Here is a 22,234-nt window from a genome sequence, read left to right as displayed (position 1 = left end):
ACCTATAATCTCAGCACCCAGGAGGCTGAGGCAAGGCAGGATCAAGACCAGCCTTGGTTACAAAGTGAGCTCAAAGCCAGCCTGAACTGCATAGTGAGACCCTGTCTCAATAAAGACAAAATAAATGAATAAAAAGGAAGAGTTCAAATTGATTTGTGGTTTTAGTTTTAGTTTTTGTTATTGTTTTGAGACAGGGTCTCATTATGTAATTCAGACTGGCCTTGAACTCACTGGGTAGCTCACGCTGGCACTGAACTCCCAGTGATCCTCCTGCTTCAGCCTCCCTGATGCTGAGATTATACGCATGAGCCACCACGCCCAGCTCAACACTTGAAATTGAGAAGATACAAATGTAACAAATTTACTGCTGAAGGAGTAAAAGCTGCTTTACCCCTGTTGTTTTCAAGCCTACTTAAAGTTCACAAGTAGTTAGATGGCTTGAATTCCTGGGCCCTGTCCCTGGAGCTTCTAATTCAGCAGGTCTAGGGTGAAACTTGGTATTTGCACTTCTAACAATTTCCTAGGAGACCACCTGTGTCAGTTATTTTTCTCTCATTGCTGCAACAAAATATCAAACACCCAAAATAAAGGAAGGAAAGGTTTCTTTAGCTCAGTTTGTGAAAGTTTCAGTCCAAGGTTTCAGCTAGCTGCAAGGCAGGCTGGCGGGGTACTGGCACAACACTCCCAGGCAGGAGCCAAAGCCAAAAGGCAGAAACAAGCCTCCCTTACATTGTACACAGGCCACTCCCCACTGGGGTGGTGTAGCACTCACAAATCTTCTGTGCCCTCCTCTTGCACAGGATGAGCATATTTACAAAGTCAGGATCCTGGCTCCCTGCTGAGTCTCTCAAACTTCTAAACTTCTCAAATTGATACAATGTATCAGTCAACAATCCAGCCCTTGTCAACTTGGCAAGCAGATACATTAGTTTAAACCGGTTTCCAGACACAGGACATGCTTATTCTTAGCATTTTGCCACTTGAACATCATAATGTGGCTTAACAATCCTTAAGGACCAGCATTAAGTCTATCAACATTATATGACATTAGAAAAATAACATTTTGTTCTTGGACCCCCAAAGACTCATGCACATCCCTTTATGCAAAAGGCATCTATCTAGTCCATCTGCAAGAGTTGCCAAAGTCCTAACAGTTTCAGCATTGCTGAAAAGTACAAGTCCTACATCTCCTCTGAGATGTGAGGCAAAGGTTACCTGCAAGACCCTGTACAAACGAAAACAAACTTAAACACTTCCAACATGCAAGATACAAGATAAACATTCCCATTCCAAAAGGTACAAAGAGGGGATACAAAGCATTGGGACCAAAACAAGTCCAAAATCCAGCAGGGAAAATGCTAAGTCCTGGACCAGTTTCCCATAGCAAATTGTGAGCTCCAAAGGGCTTGTGTGGTTCCAACCATTGGGCACTTCTGGTGGCCAATGATCCCACAGTTTTTCTCTTAGACCTGCTTTGCTCTCTCCTTGAAGCTTTCCCTAGATAATCCACATTTCCTGGCTTTTTCAAATTGGTGAGGGAGACAAGGCTTGTAACAGAGGAAAAAAAGCACTCTTGCAAAATGAATGGAACAGCCAGAGTTAATGAATTTTGATGAATTTTGATGGTTAATAAATAACGTGCTTTGTAGCCACTTCTGGGAAGAAATTTTCCTTGAGAGTTATGCAGGCCTCCGCAGAGACATTATCTCATGTCTTTGCCCCATGGTATCACAGCTTGTGTGTCTACACTCAGCTATGGCTGTTGATGATGAACAATGCTAGTCCTAACACCAGCCACCTGCTTCCATGAAGAGAAGCATAGGGGCTCTGCAGACTAATGAAACTGAAAGCTAATTTGGGGAGGTCACCTCTGTACAACCTGCACTGCTCACAAGTAAGCAACAGCTAAATGTGGGTCTGGGAAAGAGTGAGGTGCTGGTCCTGCACAGGGTGTAGGAAACCTCACCCCACCTTGAGAAGATGCAGACAAGCACCAAATTATACTGTTGCCCTTCTGCTCAGTGCAATTCAGTGACATCCATAAGCAAGTTTTCACAAAGGATAGCATTTATATCCTGAACCTTGGGGTCAGGTATTCCCTTGCCTTAGGTTGTTTTGAGCACAGGTTAGGCATTGCACAAAAGCAGCTCAAGTGATGGCAGTGACAATCATAGTAATGACAACCTAGTAATGTCTCCAGTTATGTTTTCCCTTTGTGAGACCTTGATGGAACCATTTTACAAACCTGGGAGCCATCAACAAGTACATTGATTTGTGCCTATACAGCATCTAGAAGATGTACAATTTTGTTTGTAATTTATCCCCCACCAGCAGTTACAATCAATCTTTTTCTGTATATAGCTCCATGAAAATGTACTGTGACAAAGACTTAGTTGGAATCCTTTTCTTGGGTTCTTGCATGTGCAGGGCTTCTCTCTACTATGAGTTTTTTCATGCATTTTTTAAAAATAGGAAAATTTGAAGGTTTTGACACACTGTTGAGTTCATAGGGTTCTTCACCATTATGAACTCTGCTGTGTAATTGAAGAGAGGTGGAATAACCAAGAACTTTACTACATAATTTTCATCCATAGAACTTTTCACCAGTATCAGTTCCTTCATGTTTTTGAATAGAACTGGGATAAATGCTTACCGCACTGTTTAGGTTCATAGATTTTCTGCATGGTATCAATTCTTTCATATACTTGAAGGGACCCAGAATGACTGAAGTCTTTAGGACACTATATACAGTATGTATATGATTTCCCCCATGTGAGTTAAGATCTCTGAATGAAAAAATGATAAATGCAGGCTTTAACACATTGTTTACATCTATAAACTTTTTCTCCAGTGTGTGTGCTTTTGTATACTAAAGGAAAGTGGAACAACTGAAGGATTAGCACAATGTTCACCTTCACATGTTTGGTGTTTGTTCCTCAGCATGAATCCTTTTATGCCTTTGAAGACAACTGAAATGAAGGAAGGCCTTAGCATATTTTTTAGTTGTAGGATGTATCTCTCCTTCCGGTGTAAGTTATTTCATAGATTCTAAAGGACTAGGAATACGTGAAGATTTTTTTCAACACTGTTTATTTGTTTTTTCCTTTTTCTTGGTACCAGGGATGGAACTCAAGACAGGTTCTAAAGGATTTCCAGATCACAATTCTATAGAGAATTCCCAGAAGAATCAAGCAAAAGCCACTCCTCCCGAGTGAAGTTCAAACTCAAGTATTCAAAGGGCGCTGACTTCTAAAACATTCCAGTTCCCAGCTCCTGTGCTTCTCCTGGCATTCTTCCTACACTTTCAGCAACCAATGGAAGTTACAGCTTACAGTAAGGTAGGCCACTTGGTTCCACACTCAGTAGCAGAATGAGAGATTCGGAGTATGGCTTATATGTCAATCTTGCCCTCACAGACTTGCCCCATCTTCCTAGCTCTCATATAGACTGTTTCCTCTCCTACCAATGTGAGACCACCCTATTCCTAAGTCTGCTAACCTACATCTGAGTCATGTAATTTTGCTTCCTACCACCTCTCAATCTTACTAACAATGAGATCTCCATGTCCTTTTCTCTTCTACTGGCCCTCTTGCAACACATCACCCCAGTTATGTTTCCATTCTTTGACCAGGCCCCTGCTCACTCTGAGAGCTTGGGATAGAGCCCTAACATCCCCACTGGGTGCCTATTGCAAGTCCAGGTGCTGCCTCTGATTTGGGAACTTGGAGACAGAGCAGCTTGGCTGGTATGTGCAGGGACTCAGGTGGTATATAGTGTGGAAGAGGAATGATTCCTTCCCCCAATCTTAGGTCAGAAGTATTTCTGGCATCTGGTCCTTGTATGTGCCCCTAAATTTCTAGCAGTCATATTAAGTCACTTTTGGGGGAAGTTGGAATGGTAGTTGTGACTCCAGCACCTGGAAGTTGAGGAGCCAGTCATCCAGCTCACTCTTCCTGGGCCAGTGGAAGCCATCACTTCTCTTTGGCTGGTCATCTCGCCTTAGGGTCTCACATAGGGCCACAGCGTGGGGCTGTGATCACAGAAGCACGTCCCTGTCTTTTTTCTGGCTTTCTTGTGAAGAATTCTTTTCCTGTGCTCCTCTCTGTCAAAGGTACTTTCACATCAGTCTCAGTGCCCAATACAAGTGACACAGTGAATGTCAAAGACATGTCACATCTTGTGACACATATAAACAGAGACTGTTGAATTGTTTCCTCTTCGCTGGATCACTGAGTTGTAGCCTTTCAGATCCCATGAGCAAAAGAAGCTAAAGCATCTTATAGTAGCTGAGGCAGAGGGCTATTCCTCAGGTACCCGGTTCCATGCTGAACATTAGTAATCTGTGGGAATGTGTTGGTACACATTTCTTCTAAATTCTGATGACCTGGCTTCAGAAGGGTCAACTGTTTCATGGTTTTCAAAAAAACTTTTAATTTCAAAGTTTTTTTCTGTGTATGAGATCACCACCAAGTTCTCTCACATTTACCTTCTTCACTGCCTGAAGTCCTGTACTTGGGCTCTTTCCAATGGCTTAGGAAAGATCTGTCATTTAAATCAAGGATTGGAAAGGCTAAAATGCATCAGCATGGCAGTTTTCCTTTTCTGAGCTTGTTAATTTTCTCCCTGATCTTTTGCATTCAAAAATTTTCCTAAGGATGCAGCTTCATTACTTTATTTTTAATCTTTAAAAATTTTGTTTTAAATAGAATAAAACAAAACAAGATGAAACAGAATAAACCCACTAAAACAAAACTGTGAAAGCGATATAGGACTTCAAAATAAGATAATAGGAAATCAATAATGGCTACCATAATGCCTATTGTTACGTTTAAAATAGCTGCTCATATCATCAGACATAATAAAATCAAGCAAAACAAAACAGCGAAACCAAACCAAACAAAGCTATATAAACAATACAGGACTTCAAAACAAGGTAATAGGAAATTAACAGTGGCAACCACCATCCATTTCTAGACATTTCCTTCCCTTTCACTTTCACAATTTCTATTGTGCATTTTAGATCACACTAACTCCCTCAGTTTTTTATAAAGAGAGAACACAATTTCCTCCCTCATGAGTTTGAACCATTTCCACCAAGAGCATGAGCTCAAGTTACATGCATTTATCTACAAGAGCCTCCAGGTCATCCTTCTTTATAGTTGAGTAGCTTTCTATTGTATAAAAATACCATATCCTTCTTATCCATTCTGTGGTCCATGGACTAGCTACCCTTGCTTTTTTTTGGTTGCTTTCCTTTTGAGTTAAATATGTAAATATTTTTATATACAGCATACTGATGGAACTTGTTTCTTAATCCACTCTACCTGTTTCTTTTTATTGGTGAATTGAGGCCATCTACATTAATAGTTACTGCTGGTATGCATTGGCTCATCTCTGCCATGCTATTTTTCTGCTGTTGGATCCCTACTTTTCCCATCTGTTCAGTTGCCTGCCCTGCTTGGTGATCTTCCTTTGTTGCTGTCCTTGAAATTGTGATCCTCTTTATCTCTCTCTAGACTATCCTTCAGGACTATTTGTAGAGTGGGTTTGGTGGTCATGAATTTCTTCAGTTGTTCTTCGCATGAAAATATCTTATTTCTCCATTAGTTTTGTAAGATAGTTTTGCAGGGAGCCAGGTGTGGTGGCTCACGCGTGTAATCCCAGCACTCAGGAGTAGAGACCCTGTCTCAAAAAAAAAAAAAAGACAAAAAGAAAAGATAGTTTTTGAAAGGTACATCAGCTAGGTTAGAAAATTTTTTTTTCCAGACTTGAAACACTTTACTCCAAACTTTTCTTGGCTTGATGGTTTGTGTTGAGTAGTCTGCTGTGGATGCAGTGCCAGGGCTACTATTGAGGCAGCTAAGATTCTGTGCTCTCTCAAGCCCAAATTCCCGCCACTTCAACTCATTGGAACCACACTTGCACTGAAGTATAGGCACACTGAAGTTGGAGGTCAGCAAGCCCAATGGAGAATGGAGCTGGCAAGGGACCTGCATCGACCTGCAGCAAGTGCCGAGAATAAAACCCTTCCACGGGAAAGAGGCACCAACGGAATGACATTTTGGAATCGAGCAGGACTGGCAATAAGGAACAACAATGACTTTAGTCAGTTGTTCCCTTCCCAGGTGAGATTGGTGGGGTACGCTTGGCCTGAGTCACGCCCCTGGCTGAGACCCAATATGTTGTCCCAAACCAATTCCCTACAAGTAGCACACCCTAATGCAGTAAAGGCCTCAGCAGGTTGACTGATGATGGGGGGCCGGGGGGGCAGCATAGGCCACCCCTGTTTGCACCTCAATAACACACTGGAGTTATTGGAGTGTGGCTAGGGTAGCATCACCTAGCCAGTGTGCTTCAGAAGAACCATAACCAATAAGGAAAGGGACTGGGACCTCCTTTATACAGCTGTATGAAAGACACAAAAAATATGAGAATAGGAAGCAACAAAAAAAGGCCCCAGCCCCCAACCCTGAGAACATCAATCCAGGAGAGGTAAATACAAAAGAGATTGAGGATGACAAACATGCAGTATCAGATACGGCACCAGTGGACATCAAGAGATATCTTCGGAACCTCATAGACAAGTTCAAAAGTGAAATATTTAACCAAATAAAGCAAGATATGAGTAGATTAATAAAAGAAATACTAAGCACCTCTCAAGAAGACAGAGAAGAAAGGAGGAGCACCAAAAAAGGAGAGAAACATTTGATGAAGAATAGAATACATGAAGCAGTTTCAAAGAGATTACCAGGAAATTAAAAACTCCATTAAAAGCTGGCAAAACTGCTTGAAAGAAACTAAGGATAGATTATCCAAACTGGAAGACAGGTTTGCAATGTGGGATCACAAAAGGAAAAATTTCTTAAAAATAACAAGGAAACAGGCAGTGACAATACTAAGGCTAGAGGACGACAAGAGGATCTATAAATTAATAATAATGAATGTGAATGAAGAAACAGGGGTACAAACAAAGGGACTACAAGGGCTATTCACAGAAATAATTAAGGAAAACTTCTCAAGCATAGGAAAAGGAAATGATATTCAGACATATGAGACATACAGAACTCCAGCCACCTACAACCAAAACAGAGCTACACCCAGGCATATAATAATCAAGACCCAAAAAATTCAATATAAGAACAGAATATTAGTCGGGTGGGTGGCTCATGCCTGTAATCCCAGCACTTGGAAGGCTGCAGCAGCAGGATCGTTGTGAGTTCAAGACTAGCCTAGGCTACAAAGTGAGCTCAAGGCCAGCCTGAACTGCATAGAGACCCTGTCTTAAAAAGACAAAAAAAACCCAAAATATTAAAAGAGAAAAGAAACAGATCACCTATAAAGGAAAACCTGTCAAAATCATGGCAGACTTCTCAACACAAACCATCAAATCAAAAAGAGCTTGGAACAAAGTATTCTAAGCCCTGAAAGAAAATAACCTCCTGCCCAGATTGATGTACCCTGAAAAACTGTCTAGAAATTAATGGTGAAACAAGATGCTTCCAAGACAAAGAGGAACTGGAAAAATTCACAACCACCAATCCAACTCTACAGAGAATACTGCAGGACATTCTAGAGAGAGAGAGAAAAGTACCAGGATTCCAGGAACAGTGGCAGAAAGACCTCAGTGAATGGAGCAGAAAGTGGAATGAAGAAGAAAAGTAGACAACTAATGGCAGAAAAAGAGCACAACAGAAATGAGGCAGAGAAGGTGGGCTATAATCTCTAATAGACGGCCTTGATACACACAAACACAAAAATAAAGAAACACAGGCAGAGTAGATCAGGAGGTAGGGTCCACGAGAAGCTCTTTATAGGAAATATAATTAACCTGAAAAAGGGTTTATGGACCAAAAATCAAATACGAGAAAACAATGCTCTATGTGACAGGGAACCAGTGAGTAATAGGGGTGACTAGACCAGTGTTTGTGGATAGGTTAGAAAGACAAGCTTTAATAGGTAAAGGAATACAACTAGAGATCAAGTCCAGGAGGGAGAAGGTTCAGAACCACTTAGGTAAATAGCAGATTGCTCCCCAATGTAAAAACTGAGGGTGGTGGTGAGACCCAAAAATGCACAGTGCACACTGGGGGAGTGAAAGGGGAGGAATAGTCTTAAAAAAGAAGGCAGAGAATATTGTTAATAGTGTATCAGGATTTAAGACCCACATTACTCACACCACTCTGCTTAGATTTTATTCTGTCCCAGTTTGTCTACTTGCGCTAGATCTGAGGACACAGACAGCTATCCCCAAAAATAACAGGATATAATTCAGTAATCATCTGTAATTTCCTATTAACTTAATCTGGAACCCTTATAACTTATACTGTTTTATCATGACTGATCTTAGTTAAATCTGGTTTGTTTGATTGCTGTTTGGTATCGACAGATTTTATTCAAAACTGTTACGATTAACATTACTATCAAGTCTGAGAGTATAGGCAACTACACTGAAGATGACAAGATTCACTACAATACCCATTCTGGTTTAATTATCACCTGTTTTTGAAGTTTTATACTATCTACAAAGTTGTGTTTTTATTAATATTTTTATGTACTGCTGTACTCAATTATAGTATATCTGATGATATAGACAATTCTATTGAAGATAACACGAGACAACAAGTATCCATAGAACTCCTTGTACAGTGGTTTTATATATCTTTTTTATTTCATGTGTCTATAGGAATATGTTTTGTTTTGCCTTGCTTTGTTTTGTTTCTCCCTCTAATATAGAAAGGATAGAAATACATGTTAAGACTCATGCATGCGTAGAACCAATAAACAGTTTATGAGAACTGATCTTATAATGCATGATGAAATGAACAAATACTTTGAAGAAAAAGAGACACTACAGTACCCTGTGCTGATCCTAGAGTGTCATGATGTGAAATCCATCAATACTATTATTCCTTGTTCAGAATGATTTTAGCCTGCTTTGGTTTGTTTAATCTCAACATAAATGAAGATATGGATAACTGCATGTATGTTTAAGTGTATGATTGATAACCATATTACTAAGTTTTTGTTCGATAGTTGAACAGAACTGTTTGCAGTCTCACTGTTTGAATCCCCACTTTGTTTTTTTTTGTTTGTTTGTTTGTTTGTTTTTCTTTTTTTTTTAATTTTATTTAAGGAGAAAAAGAAAAAAAGCAGAGAAAGAGTACAAGTTATACAGATTTACAGGAAAAAATAAACAGGAAATCACTAGTTAATGGATTATATATTGTCATCTTAGAAATAATTATTCACAGTATTTTTCAATCATTTCTTTTTTTTAAGTTATACAGATTTACAGAGAAAAAAACAGTAGGAAATCACTAGTTAATGGATTACATATTGTCGTCTTACAAATAATTGTTCAAGTCACAAAATTAAAGCTTGTAAAGTGGACATTCCAACAATGATACTGCAAACAGTTCTGTTAAATGATCCAATAAAACTCAGTGATATCATTTTCTATCTTATACACTTAAATATACATGCAGTTATATAGTTTAGAGCACTTTCTTTTCCTCTCTTTTGTACAATCACTATTACACATTTATTATCTATTATGTCCACCCTTTTGATTTGCCCGACTCTGTTCTGTTATCTCACATTTGGTTTTACTCTCTTCCAAAAAAAGTAATAAGGACCGTGGGAGCAATGAAACCCGCAATGAATCCCCACTTTGTATGTTCCACTTTTGTATCTTGAACAACTATTTGTAAGAAGACAATATGTAATCATCAACTAGTGATTTCTTACTGTTTATTTTTTCTTTGAAAGTATGTATTATATCTACCCATTTTCTGTGCCCCCTTCTTTTATGTAACTTTCAGCTTGATTATCTCCAAGCCCTCTACCACCTACTCAGACCTTGGACTCCCAGTTTTGGTTAACATCTCCTGGGTATTTTAGGTCAATTCTTTTTTTTTTTTTATTTAAGAGGAAAAAGAGAAAAACACAAAACAAAGTGGTGTAAGGGTACACATAATACAGAACTACAAAAAAAAAATAACAGTAAGAAATCACCTGTTAGTAGATTACATATTATCATCTTGAAAATAGTTGCTCAAATCACAGTATCAAAGAATACAAGGTGGACTTTCAAACAGGGAGACTGCAAACAGCTGTGTTCAATGATCCAAAAACATTGATATAGTCAGCTATTTAACACCCCTAAACACACTTGCTGTTATATCCGTTAGAGCTCTTTTCCTTTTTTTTTTTTTCTTTTTTTTCCCTCTCTTTTTTACAACAAAATTTACACATTTTGGATTTTATTACTCCTTAGTGCTTATTACTTTTTTGGGGTGGGAGAAAATACAGTCAAATATGGCAAAACAAAGCTGTCAGTCAAAACCAAGGATAGACATAGCACATGATGTAGAACAGAGTACAAGGTTATCAACAATGGTTATCAACGTTGTCTCTTGTTTCCTTAAAAAGAATTGTCTATCTCATTAGATATTATAAAGTTGGACAAAACAGTAGAGAACAAGACCAATAAAACTTAGGCATTGTAAACATTACAGGACTTCCAAAGAAGACAATAGTCAAACCAGAATGGGTATCTTAGTGAATCTTATTGCCTTCAAAGTAGTTGCCTATGTCTTCAAACTTGATACTATCATATAGAATGGAACAGAGTCTAATCAGTCAAAACAAGATCGTGGAAGTATTACAGGACTTCAAAACAAGTTAATAGGAAATCAAAAAGAGTTACTATTTATATATCCTAATTTTTTAAATTTTTTCTTTAATTAAGACAAACATAAGAAATGACTAAATAATTTTTTTAAAAGAATAAGGGGGAGATTGAGATAAAACAGGACATAACAATATAACAATAGAGGTCAAAGCATGACTGTTTCAGCAACCTAGTACTTCACCACCATATAACCCGACTTAATAGTAGTTACCATAGTCTCTGTCTTTTTCCTTGAAGTATTTGGATAAAACTTCATATACTCTAGCTTCAAATATTTCCATATCAAGAAGCCCAGAATAAAGCCTTTCTAATTAATGAGTGAAAACTTTATAAGGCTTGAAGGCCACCTAATGGGGAATCATGATTGCCACATATATTTATATATTTGAATCATTATTTACATTAGGGAAACTATTCGGTATTCACACATGCGAGATTGATTTATTTCACTTATGAGTATGGTCTCAAGCTGCGCCCATTTATTGATAAATATCTCAATGTGATCCTTCTTTATAGCTGAATAATACTCCATTGTATAGAAATACCACAACTTTTTTATCCATTCCTCAGTTGATGGACACTTGGGTTGTTTCCAAAATCTGGCGATTACAAATTGTGCTGCTATAAACATAGGTGCACATATATCACTGTGGTATGATGCTTTCAGTTCTTCTGGGAATATGCCTAGAAGTGGAATAGCTGGAATAAATGGGATTTCCAGTCCCAACTTTTTGAGAAATCTCCAGACAGATCTCCACAAAGGCTGTACCAGTCTACACTCCCACCAGCAGTGCAGGAGAGTTCCTTTTTCCCCACAGCCTCTCCAGCATTTGTTGTTGGTTTTCTTGATCCTGGCCATTCTTTCAGGAGTGAGATGGTATCTCAGTGGGGTTTTAATTTGTATTTCTCTAGTGACCAATGATGATGAGCATTTTTTCATGTATTTATTTGCCATTTGGATTTCTTCATCTGAGAATTGCGTATTCATCTCAGATGCCCTTTTTTGGATTGGATCTTTGAATTTTGGAGGTCTGAGTTTCTTTAATTCTTTACATGTTTTAGACAAGAGGCCCTTGTCTGAGAGAGAGTTCACTAAAATCTTTTCCCAGTTTGTGGGTTATCTTTTCACTATGCTGGAGATTTCTTTTGACATGCAGAAACTTTTTAATAAGAAGTGGTCCCAGTTATTGATTCTGGGAAGTATTTCCCGTGCGGTTTGAGTCCTGTTCATGAATTCTTTACCTACTCCTATGTCTCCAAGGTTTCTACCTAATTTGTCTTCCAATAGATTTAGTGTTTCTGTTTTAATATTCAGATCTTTGACCCATTTAGATTTTAATTTAGTACATGGTGATAGACATGGGTCTAGCTTTAGTTTTCGGCAAATGGAGAGCCAGTTTTTCCAGCACCATTTATTAAAGAGACTGTCGTTCTTCCAGTGAACCTGCTTGGCTCCTTTATCAAAGATAAGGTGGTTGAGTGTGTTTGTAGTTGTGGTTGTATCTTCTAATCTATTACACTGATCTTCGGCTCTGTTTTGATTCCAATACCATGTTGATTTTACTACTGTTGCTTTGTAGTATAACTTCAAGTCAGGGATTGTGATGCCTCCTGCTTTGTCTTTGCTGCTTAGAATTGCCTTTGCAATTCTAGGTCTCTTCTGGTTCCAGATGAAATTTAGGAGTGATTTCTCTAGATCTATAAGGTATGTTGATGGTATTTCTATTGGGATTGCATTGAATCTGTATAACAGTTTTGGGAGAATGGCCATTTTCACAATGTTTGTTCTTCCTATCCATGAGCAAGGGATGTCTTTCCATTTTCTGAGATCATCTTCAATTTCCTTTTTCAGTGTATTATAATTTTCACTGTATAAGTCTTTCACTTCTTTCGTAAGAGTAATTCCTAAATATTTCATTTTTTTGCTTGCTAATGTGAATAGTCCAGTTTCTCTTATTTCCCTCTCTGTGATTTTGTTGTTCGTGTATAGGAATGCTATTGATTTCTGAGTATTGATTTTGTATCCAGCCACATTACTGAATTTATTTATTGTATCTAAGAGTCTTTCAATGGAGTTTAGGGGGTCTTCCATGTAGAGTATCATGTCATCTGCAAACAATGATAATTTAACTTCTTCTTTTCCTATCTTTACCCCTTTTATTTCTCTTTCTTGCCTAATTGCTCTGGCTAGTACTTCCAGTACTATATTAAATAGGAGTGGTGATAAAGGACATCCTTGTCTTGTGCCCAATTTTAAAGTAAAGGCTTTCAATTTTTGGCCATTTAGTATGATGCTGGCTGTTGTCATAAATGGCCTTTATTATATTGAGGTAAAGACCATCTATTCCAATTTTCTATAAAGTTTTTATCATGAATAAGTGTTAGACCTTATCGAAGGCTTTTTCTGCATCTATAGAAATGATCATGTGATTCTTATTTTTGGCTTTATTGATATGGTGGATTACATTTATTGATTTGCGTATGTTGAACCATCCTTGCATTCCTGGGATGAATCCCACTTGGTCATGGTGTATAATCTTCTTGATGATTTGCTGGATCCTATTTGCCAATACTTTATTGAGAATTTTTACATCTGTGTTCATTAGGGAGATCGGTCTATAGTTCTCTTTTATAGTTGGGTCTTTCTCAGGTTTTGGTACTAGAGTAATATTTGCTTCCAGGAATGACTTAGGAAGGATTGCTTCCCTTTCAATTTCATTGAATAGTTTGAGGAGTGTCGGCATTAGGTCTTCTTTGTATTTCTTGTAGAATTCTGCAGTGAATCCATCTGGGCCTGGGCTCTTCTTTGTGGGTAAGGACTTAATTACATTTTCAATTTCAGTAACAGAGATTGGGTTATTCAACAGTTTTACATCCTCTTGATCTAGCTTTGGTACTTCATATGCTTCTAAGAATCTATTTCTTCTGTGTTATCAAACTTTTGAGAGTAGAGGTTTTCGAAATAGGTGTTGATGATCCTCTGTATTTCTATTGGGTCTGTAGTGATTTCTCCTTTTTCATTTCTTATTGCATGAATTTGAGCTTTTTCTTCCCTTTTTAAAATAAGGTTGCCTAGGGGCTTATCGATTTTATTTATTCTTTCAAAGAACCAACTCTTTGATTCGTTGACTCTTTGGATTGTTTTCTTAGTCTCTATTGCATTGATTTCTGCTCTGATTTTTATAATTTCCTCTCTTCTTTTGGCTTTGGGCTTGACTTGCTCTTCTTTTTCTAGCTGTTTGAGGTGTAGCATCAAGTTATTTATTTGTATTCGTTCTGTTTTCCTGATGTGGGAACTCAGTGCAATAAATTTTCCTCTCAGGACAGCTTTCATTGCAGCCCACAGATTCCGGTAAGTTGTATCTGCATTTCATTTTCTTTTAGGTATTGTTTAATTTCTTCTTTAATTTCTTCTGTGACCCACTGATTACTCAAGAGTGTGTTATTCAGTTTCCATGTGTTTGCGGAATTTTTGCAGTATCTTTTATCATTAATTTCTAATTTCAGAGCGCTATGATCCGATAATATGCAAGGGATGATTTCAACTCTTTTGCATTTGCTTAAATATGTTCTGTGGGCTAATATATGGTCTATTTTAGAAAATGATCCATATACTGCTGAGAAGAATGTGTATTCTGATGTTGTTGGGTGGAACATTCAGTATATGTCTATCAAACCCATTTGTTCACAGGTGTGATTCAGTTCTGTTATTTCTTTGCTCATTTTCTGTCTGGTTGATCTGTCCCTTGGTGTCAGTGGTGTATTAAGGTCTCCTGTTACAATTGTGTTACTGATAATTTGAGTTTTCATTTCTGTTAATAATTGTTTTATATAACTGGGTGCTCTGGAGTTTGGTGCGTATATATTTAAGATAGTTATCTCTTCCTCTTGGAGTTTTCCCCTTACGAGTATGTAGTGACCTTCTTTGTCCTTTATGGTCATTGTTGGTTTAAAGTTCACGTTGTCTGCAAACAGAATGGCTACTCCTGCCTTTTTTTGGATTCCTGCTGCATGAAGAATTGTTTTCCATCCTTTGACTTTCAGTCTGTGAGTATCCTTCTGGGTTAGATGGGTTTCCTGTAAACAGCATATGGTTGGATTTTGTTTCTTGATCCATTCTGCTAGTCTGTTTCTTTTGATTGGTGCATTGAGACCATTTACATTAATGGTTATTACTGTTAAATGCTGGTTAATTGTGGGAATGTTATCTCTCTACTGTTGCATCTTTATCTTTCTGTTCTGTTTAATTATTTGCTTTGCTTAGTGGTTTTTTCCTTTGTGTATCTAAACTGTCTTTCAATATTTTTTGCAGGGTTGGTTTGGTGTTCATGAAGTTCTCCAGCTGTTCTTTGTCATGGAAGTATTGTATTGCACCATCTATTTTGAATGATAGTTTTGCAGGATATATCAGTCTTGGTTGGAAATCATTTTGCTTTAGGATCTGGAATACTTCACTCCATGCTCTTCTTGACTTTATTGTTTGTGCTGAGAAGTCTGCTGTGATTCTGATAGGTTTTCCTTTATAAGTGATCTGTCTTTTCTCTCTGACAGCTTTTAATAATCTATTCTTGTGTTGGATTTCTGGGATGGTGATTATTATATGTCTGGGTGTAGTTTTATTTTGGTTATGACTGTTTGGAGTTCTATATGCTTCACTGATCCTGATGTCCGTTTCTGATCTCATGCTTGGGAAATTTTCAGCTATTCTCTAAATATCCTCCTGACATCCTTCATGTTGTCTCCCTCTCTTTCATTAATCCTTATCATTCTTATGTTATTCTTCTTTGCATCATCTTGCAGTTGTTGAATTGTTGTTTCCTGATTCCTTGTTATTTTCAAAAGATCTTTCCTTTCCTGTTCACTAGCTGCAATCCTGTCTTCAAGGTCTGAAATTCTATCTTCACTTTCATTAAGGCGGTTTTTACAACTTTCAGTGGAGTTTTTTATTTCCTGTATATCTCTGTGCATCTGCATTATGTATTCTGTTTGTTTCTTATATTGCTCGTCTAGGGATTCTATCTTTTTGTTTAGTTCCTCCAATTTTTTATCTGTGTTTTCTTTAGATATATTTAGAATCTCTTTCATTTCTTTTATCATTTCTTCTTTTATCTGGGAGATTATTTCGAGTTTGAATTTCTTTAAAGCTTCCTGGAGTTGCTTGTCAATTTCAGTAGCTATTGTGTCCGATATATGAGGTGGATGGGATATATTTTCTTCTATATACATCGCTCCTAGGGTTTCTTGAGATGGGCTGGAGGTTTGAGGTTGTAATTTGGTCTTTCGTTTTGTCATTTTCCTATATTTCTGTGTTTCAAGTGTTATTTGAAAGCTTCCTCAGGATCTGTTGAAAATCCCCTTCTATGTTTAGAGCTACTGAGACTCTGGCACCAGGCTACCCCAAGCCATTGGGCCTACAGAACCAGTGGCCCTCCTCTGCCTGCTCAGAACTCCGCAGTTCCAGACAAGCTCAGCCTCAGGGACACTGTGCGCCCACCTGCCCCTTGGAAGCTCCACAGTTCTTCAATCGCAGCCGGGTTAGGGTACTCACCACAGGCCGCGGTGCCTCAGGAACCTGTGGACCCTCCCTGCTTGCAGAGATATCCACAGTCCTCCAGACACACAGAGAGGCCGATGCAGGCACCCCAGATCCACCCAGCTCCTCCTCTGTACACTGATGGCTAGGCGTGGCCGCAAAACAGGCTGGGCTTGGCTGATAGTGTGGGCCGGCCCACCCGTCGGGAGTTCAGCAGTTCTCCAAGTGTAACCGGAATGGGGAGGCTGATGTGGAAGCCTCAAACCCACCTCTCCCCTTCACTGCACCTGGAAGCCTGGGGGGACTCCAGCCGTCTGGGCGGAGATATCCAGAGTCCTCCAGACACGCAGAGAGGCCAGTGAGGGCACCCCAGATCTGCCCAGCTCCTCCTCTGCAGACCGATGGCCAGGCGCAGCAGCTAAACAGGCTCTAGGTCAATTCTTTCAATTGGCCATAGGTCAGGACCAGCCCCATCTCTATCTATTGGCTGTAGAACTGTCTCCAAAGCATCATTGTCATAGGACTGAGCATCAGCTTCTGGAACAGTGAAATCAACTCCTTCTCCAGATCTGGCCCATAATACAACCACACAGAATGCTCTGGTACCCAGATAGGCCATTCAACATTCTCTGGAAAGACAAAAAACACCAAGTCGGCACTGGGCTGGATCCCTTTCATTGTCCAGGATGATGGTCTTTCCAAAGGACCCTTACAAAATTTTCTCTTTTACCTGATTGAATTGTCTTTCTGCTTCTATAGTCCCTTCTCCAGTAGGAGTTTAAAAGTTAATAGGGCCAGGGATGTAGCTCACTGGCATAAGTGCCTGCCTGGCAAGCACAAATTCTGAATCTGATTCCTGGGCAAAAAAAAAAAAAAAAGTTAATAGTATATACTGCTAAGTGGAGTCTATTAAGTGGTATAAATTTTTGGTAGGGAAGGATTCTCTCCACTTTTTTTTTGGTAATTGAATTCTGAGCATATGGTGAGCCTGTTCAACAATTTTTAGACCTTTAGGATTATAAGGAATTTCCGTGGTAAGGGAAATAGGAAAAGTCTTACAAAATGTGTGGAAGGTAGCACCTGTACAGGCTGGGATATCATCAGTCTTGAGGGCCTGTGGGCAGCCAAGGTACTCAAGGCATCAAAGCAACAAGCACTGATATGTTTGGCCACTTTGCCAGTGAAGGCAGAAACAAAAATAAATCCTGAGGAAGTGTCTACTAGAACGTGGACTTGGCCAGAGATTTAGCTCAGCAGCACAGTGCCTGCCTGGCAAGCATGAGGTCCTGAGTTCAATTCCAAGTACAAAAGAAAATAAGAAAGGAAGGAAGGAAAGAAGAAAGAAAATAAACATGGATCTAGCATAAAGAGCCAAACTCAGGAATGTGAATCACATCCATTTGCCAGAGACAATTGGGGTGTAACCCTCAGGGATTAACCTCCATAGAGGGTGAGGGGAAAATGTATTACACATAAGGAATATTCTTGAACAATTTGTTGTCAGTTCAATGGAGCTATTTGCTTAAGGCAGAAGCACTGTGATGAAAGGTGGCATGGAAACAGCCTGTTGAATGGCATCCAAGGGTATAACTGTTCCTGGTAGCAGAACAGCAAAGGGAGCAAGAGCAAAGAGGAGGAAGAATAAGCCTCCTTTTCTCGCCTACCTTGTAAGTAGGCTACCTCCCCCCGGGGCAAGCTTAGCATACAACCATGCCCATTCCCTCCTCCTGCACAGGACAAGGATGTTTACAAGTGAGGGCCCTACGCTCCCCACTGCCAAGTCATTCAGTCAGGCTTTTAAGCTTTTCAAGTTGACACAAAGTAATAACCATTAAAATCCATCCCTTGTCAACTTGACAAACAGACACATTTTTAAAGTTGGTTTCCAGACATAAAGACATGCTTATTTCTATCTTTTCACAGCTTGAACATCACCACACAGGGTTAACAATCCTTAAGAAGCAGTATCTAGTTTATCAATATTGTATTACATTAGAACCTAACATTTTGCCCTTGCACCTCAAACAGGCAACACTGTTCCTCCCACCTCCCCTTGTCCAGACCAAGCTCCAGGCTCAGTGGAGCTGTTTGGTTCCCTCCCTCTCATCGGGGCCTGTGAGAAGTGGTGAGAGGAGCAGAAAGCAGCAGTTTCTTCTGGTTAAATAACCTTTTTAAAGTCTGCAGAGGTCCAGATAGATGTGTGTTAGTTTACTTTTTCCCTAGCCTTGTTTTAAGCTGCTTTCTCCCCACTCAAGTATATAAATTTATAGTTTCTTCTGAACACAAAAGCTGTGCAGTGTATTCTAAAACTTGACATAAGAATGCAAAGAGACCTAAATAAACACAGAGTTATGTTGATCATAAATTGGAAGCAAATACCCCTAAAATAAACAATAATTTTGAAACACAACAGAGTTTGGGAATTCACACTACCATATGTCAGACTCATCATGAGACACTGATATGCTGGAACCAGCCTATTACCAGTCAATGATAGCCACATGTTGAATTTTCAGACATTTTACAGGTTGGTTGGTGTCATATTGATTATTTGAAATTGTCTATTGTTAAGAGTATTTTTTTTTAAACAAAAATCAGTAAACCACAAGTCAGGACCACATTACCTCCCAACCACTAGGAGCCCGCCATGCCCAGTAGGGCCAGGCCATCTCCGGGAAGCTCTCTGAGCCATAGCACCCTTGTTGTTTGCAGGGTTGTGACAGCCCCTGCTGGAAGTTTCCCAGAGCAGGTCAACCTTTCACATCACTTTTGAACCCACTCGAGTGACCCAGTGATATCCTCATCTACACTTTGGACAGATAGAAAGTTTTTGTTGAAGGGACTATGCTGCACTTACAGGTACCACAGAGAATCTCAGGCAAAATGTCCCTCTGCAGCTGAAACAAGTAACCTTCCTTCTCTTTCTTCTTCTTCTTTTTTTTTTTTTTTTTTTTTTTTCCGGCGTTTTCCTTTTTATCAGTACTGGGGATCAAACTCTCGACCGCCTGCTTGCAAGGCAGGTGCTTATGCCGCTGAGCTAAACCCCCAACCCCCTTTCTCTTTCTTCTAAGCTATGGAAATAGAACCTGAGTGATAGTTGCTGCAAAGGGAGCCCCCTGCACATATGCAGAGCCAATGTCTGCACAAACTTGAATCCTTTAAGACAGTGTAGTGCATTTTTGCAGGCTCCTAAAGCCTCTTTACACCATTTATTTGCATTTTCAAAGACCAGTTGTTGAACAATTAACTTGCTAGGCTCTGTACCACTTATAATCTTCCCACTAACCTGCAATAAGTATGCCACAAAATCTTGAAAATTTTCATCAGGACTCTGAGGAATGGAATTCAAATCCAGGGGTGTCTCATGCTTTAAAGGAAATTCCTTCCAAGCCCATGTGGCAGCTACTGTAATCTATTCATATACTTGCAATTCAAACATAAGTTGATTATTTGTGGCAGCAAAGGCACTTCTATAATTAACATGTCTCTTGTAATGGCTATCATGTGAGATATAAAAATTCTAAATAAACCAATATCAGTCAATGAAATTAAAGATGTATTTAAAAACCTACCAATAAAGAAAAGCCCAGGTCCTGACAGAGTCAGTGCTGAATTCTACAAGAAATTTAGAGAATATCTAATGCCACTACTTCTCAAACTCTAATGAAATTGAAAGGGCAGCAATACTCCCAGGCTTATCCCTGGAGCCAAGCAGTATGCTGGTACCAAAATCAGAGAAGGATCCAACCAAAAAAGGGAACTGTAGGCCAGTCTCTCTAATGAACACAGATGCAAAAATCCTCAATAAGATACTGGCAAACAATGCAGCAAATCATCAAGAAGATTATTTATCATGACAAAGTCAGATTGACCCCAGGGATGCAGGAATGGTTCAACATATGGAAATCAATAAATGTAATATACAATATTAACAGAACCTAGGTCAAAAACATGATTATCTCAATAGATGCAGAAAAACAACTTGACAAAGTCTGATACCCCTTCATAATTAAAAAAAAAAAACACAGAAAACAATCCTAAAATTCATTTGGAAGCCAAAAAAAAATAGTACTACACTACAAAACTACTGTGTATGGTACTGGCAAAAAAAACAGACCCAAGGACCAATGCAATAGATTACAAGACTCTGAAACTCCAAACATACCCAGCTATGTTATATTTGACAAAGGAGCAAAACACCTTCACTTGAAGAAAGATAGCCTTTTTAATAAGTGATGCCAGAAAAACTGGCTTTCTACATGCCAAAGTTTAAAACTAAACCCATATCTTTCAACCTGTACTAAACTAAAATCCATTGTAAATGGCTATTCCCCTTCTGGGTATCTTCCCAGAAAGAATTTTTTTTTATTTAAAGAGAAAAAAGAAAGGAAATTAAAAAACAAAGCAGTAAAAGGGTACAAGTAATACAGAATTTCAAGAAAAAAAAATAGTAAGAAATCACTAGTTAATAGGTTACATATTGTCATCTTAGAAACAGTTGTCCAAATTATAAAATTAAAGCATATAAAGTGGACATTCATACAGTGAGATTGCAGACAGTTCTGTTCAACGATCCAACAAAAGCTCAGTAATATGTTTTTCTATCCTACACACTTAAATATACATGCAGTTATATCCTTTAGGCCACTTTTTTCCCTCTCTTTTTTACAATAACAATTACACTTTTGGGGTTTTATTACTCCCACAGTTCTTATTACTTTTTTTGTGAAGAGAATAAAACTAAACGTGACTAAACAAAACAGAGTCAGTTAGAACAGAAGGATGGACATAGTACATGATGCAAAAATAGAATACCAGGTGATCAAAAATGGTTACCATTGTGCTTCTTGCTATTTTAAAAAGAGTTGCCTATATCACCAGGTATAATAGAATTGACCAAAACAGTACAGAACAAGACCAATAAAATATACTCTGGAGACCTTACAGGACTTCAAAAGAAGATAATAGTCAAACCATAATGGGCATCATAGTAAATCTTATTTCTTTCAAAGTGGTTGCCTATACCCTCAAACTTGATACTATCAAACAAAATAGAATATAGTAAAATCAGACATAACAAGATGGGGAGAGCAATACTGGGATTCAAATCAGGTTAATAGGGAAAAAAAGTTACTATAATATATCCCACTATTTTTTAATTTAGTTTTCCCTTAATTAAAAAATAAGAAAAAATAGATTAATTTTTTTAAAAAGGGGGAGATTGAGATAAAAGAGGACATTGTAACAGAACAACATAGGTCAGAACCAAACAATTTAAGCATCATTGTGTTTCACCACCAGACAACGTAAAATAATAGTAGTCACCATAGTGCCTCTTTCCTTGAATTATTTGAGTATAACTCCCAGAAAGAATTTTGAAAACATCATACCACAGTGATGTGTGTGCACTCATGCTTAAAGCAACACAATTTGTAATAGCTAAATCTTAGAAGCAACCTAAATGCCCATCAACTGAGGAATGGATAAAAATGATGTGTTTTTTATATAATGGAATACTACTCAGCCATAGAGTAAACCTAAGACTTTTATAGATAAGTAGATGTAACTCGAGACCATACTCACAAGTAAAATAAGTCAGACCCACATGTGTAAACATCATACTGTCTCATTAGCATGAGAAACTGAACAAATAAATAAGATCCAGAATGTACAATAGATTTGTGAATAAGGAAGAAATTTCAAAAGACAAGAAACACTGTGATTGGAGAAAAGGGAAAGGCAGGAAGGGAAAAGAAAAATATATACATACATGATAATTAAGATAGTTATATGGGGCTGGGGATTTAGCTCAGCGGCATAAGCACCTGCCTTGCAAGCAGGCGGTCGTAAGTTTGATCCCCGGTACGGATAAAAATGAAAAAGACAAAAAAAAAAAGATAGTTATATAGCTAATTTCCCCTAGTTCGTTCACAAAGAAGTTTTGTGATAATACTTTTTTAAAGAGAATAAAACCAAACAAAACAGAATAAAGCCAATCAAAACAAAAC

At 38.4% G+C, this 22,234-nt stretch overlaps 1 long non-coding RNA gene across 2 annotated transcripts in view; it reads left to right on the top strand.

Annotated features, from left to right (window-relative positions):
- Window positions 1-22,234, top strand: part of LOC106027664 (uncharacterized) — a 49,195-nt gene that overhangs the window by 23,011 nt on the left and 3,950 nt on the right. Inside the window, exons 5-6 of one of the 2 annotated variants that reach the window (XR_010045319.1) lie at window positions 3,121-3,338; window positions 5,931-6,125. This is a non-coding gene — a long non-coding RNA (uncharacterized LOC106027664). The remainder of the gene's footprint in view (window positions 1-3,120; window positions 3,339-5,930; window positions 6,126-22,234) is intronic. The other variant, XR_010045318.1, reaches the window with a different exon arrangement.

The sequence above is a fragment of the Cavia porcellus genome, unplaced genomic scaffold (genome assembly GCF_034190915.1).
Source record: "Cavia porcellus strain 051 isolate PalLab524CR breed Dunkin Hartley unplaced genomic scaffold, mCavPor4.1 scaffold_32, whole genome shotgun sequence".
Lineage (NCBI taxonomy): Eukaryota > Metazoa > Chordata > Mammalia > Rodentia > Caviidae > Cavia > Cavia porcellus.
This window is presented reverse-complemented; position numbering and strand designations above follow the sequence as displayed.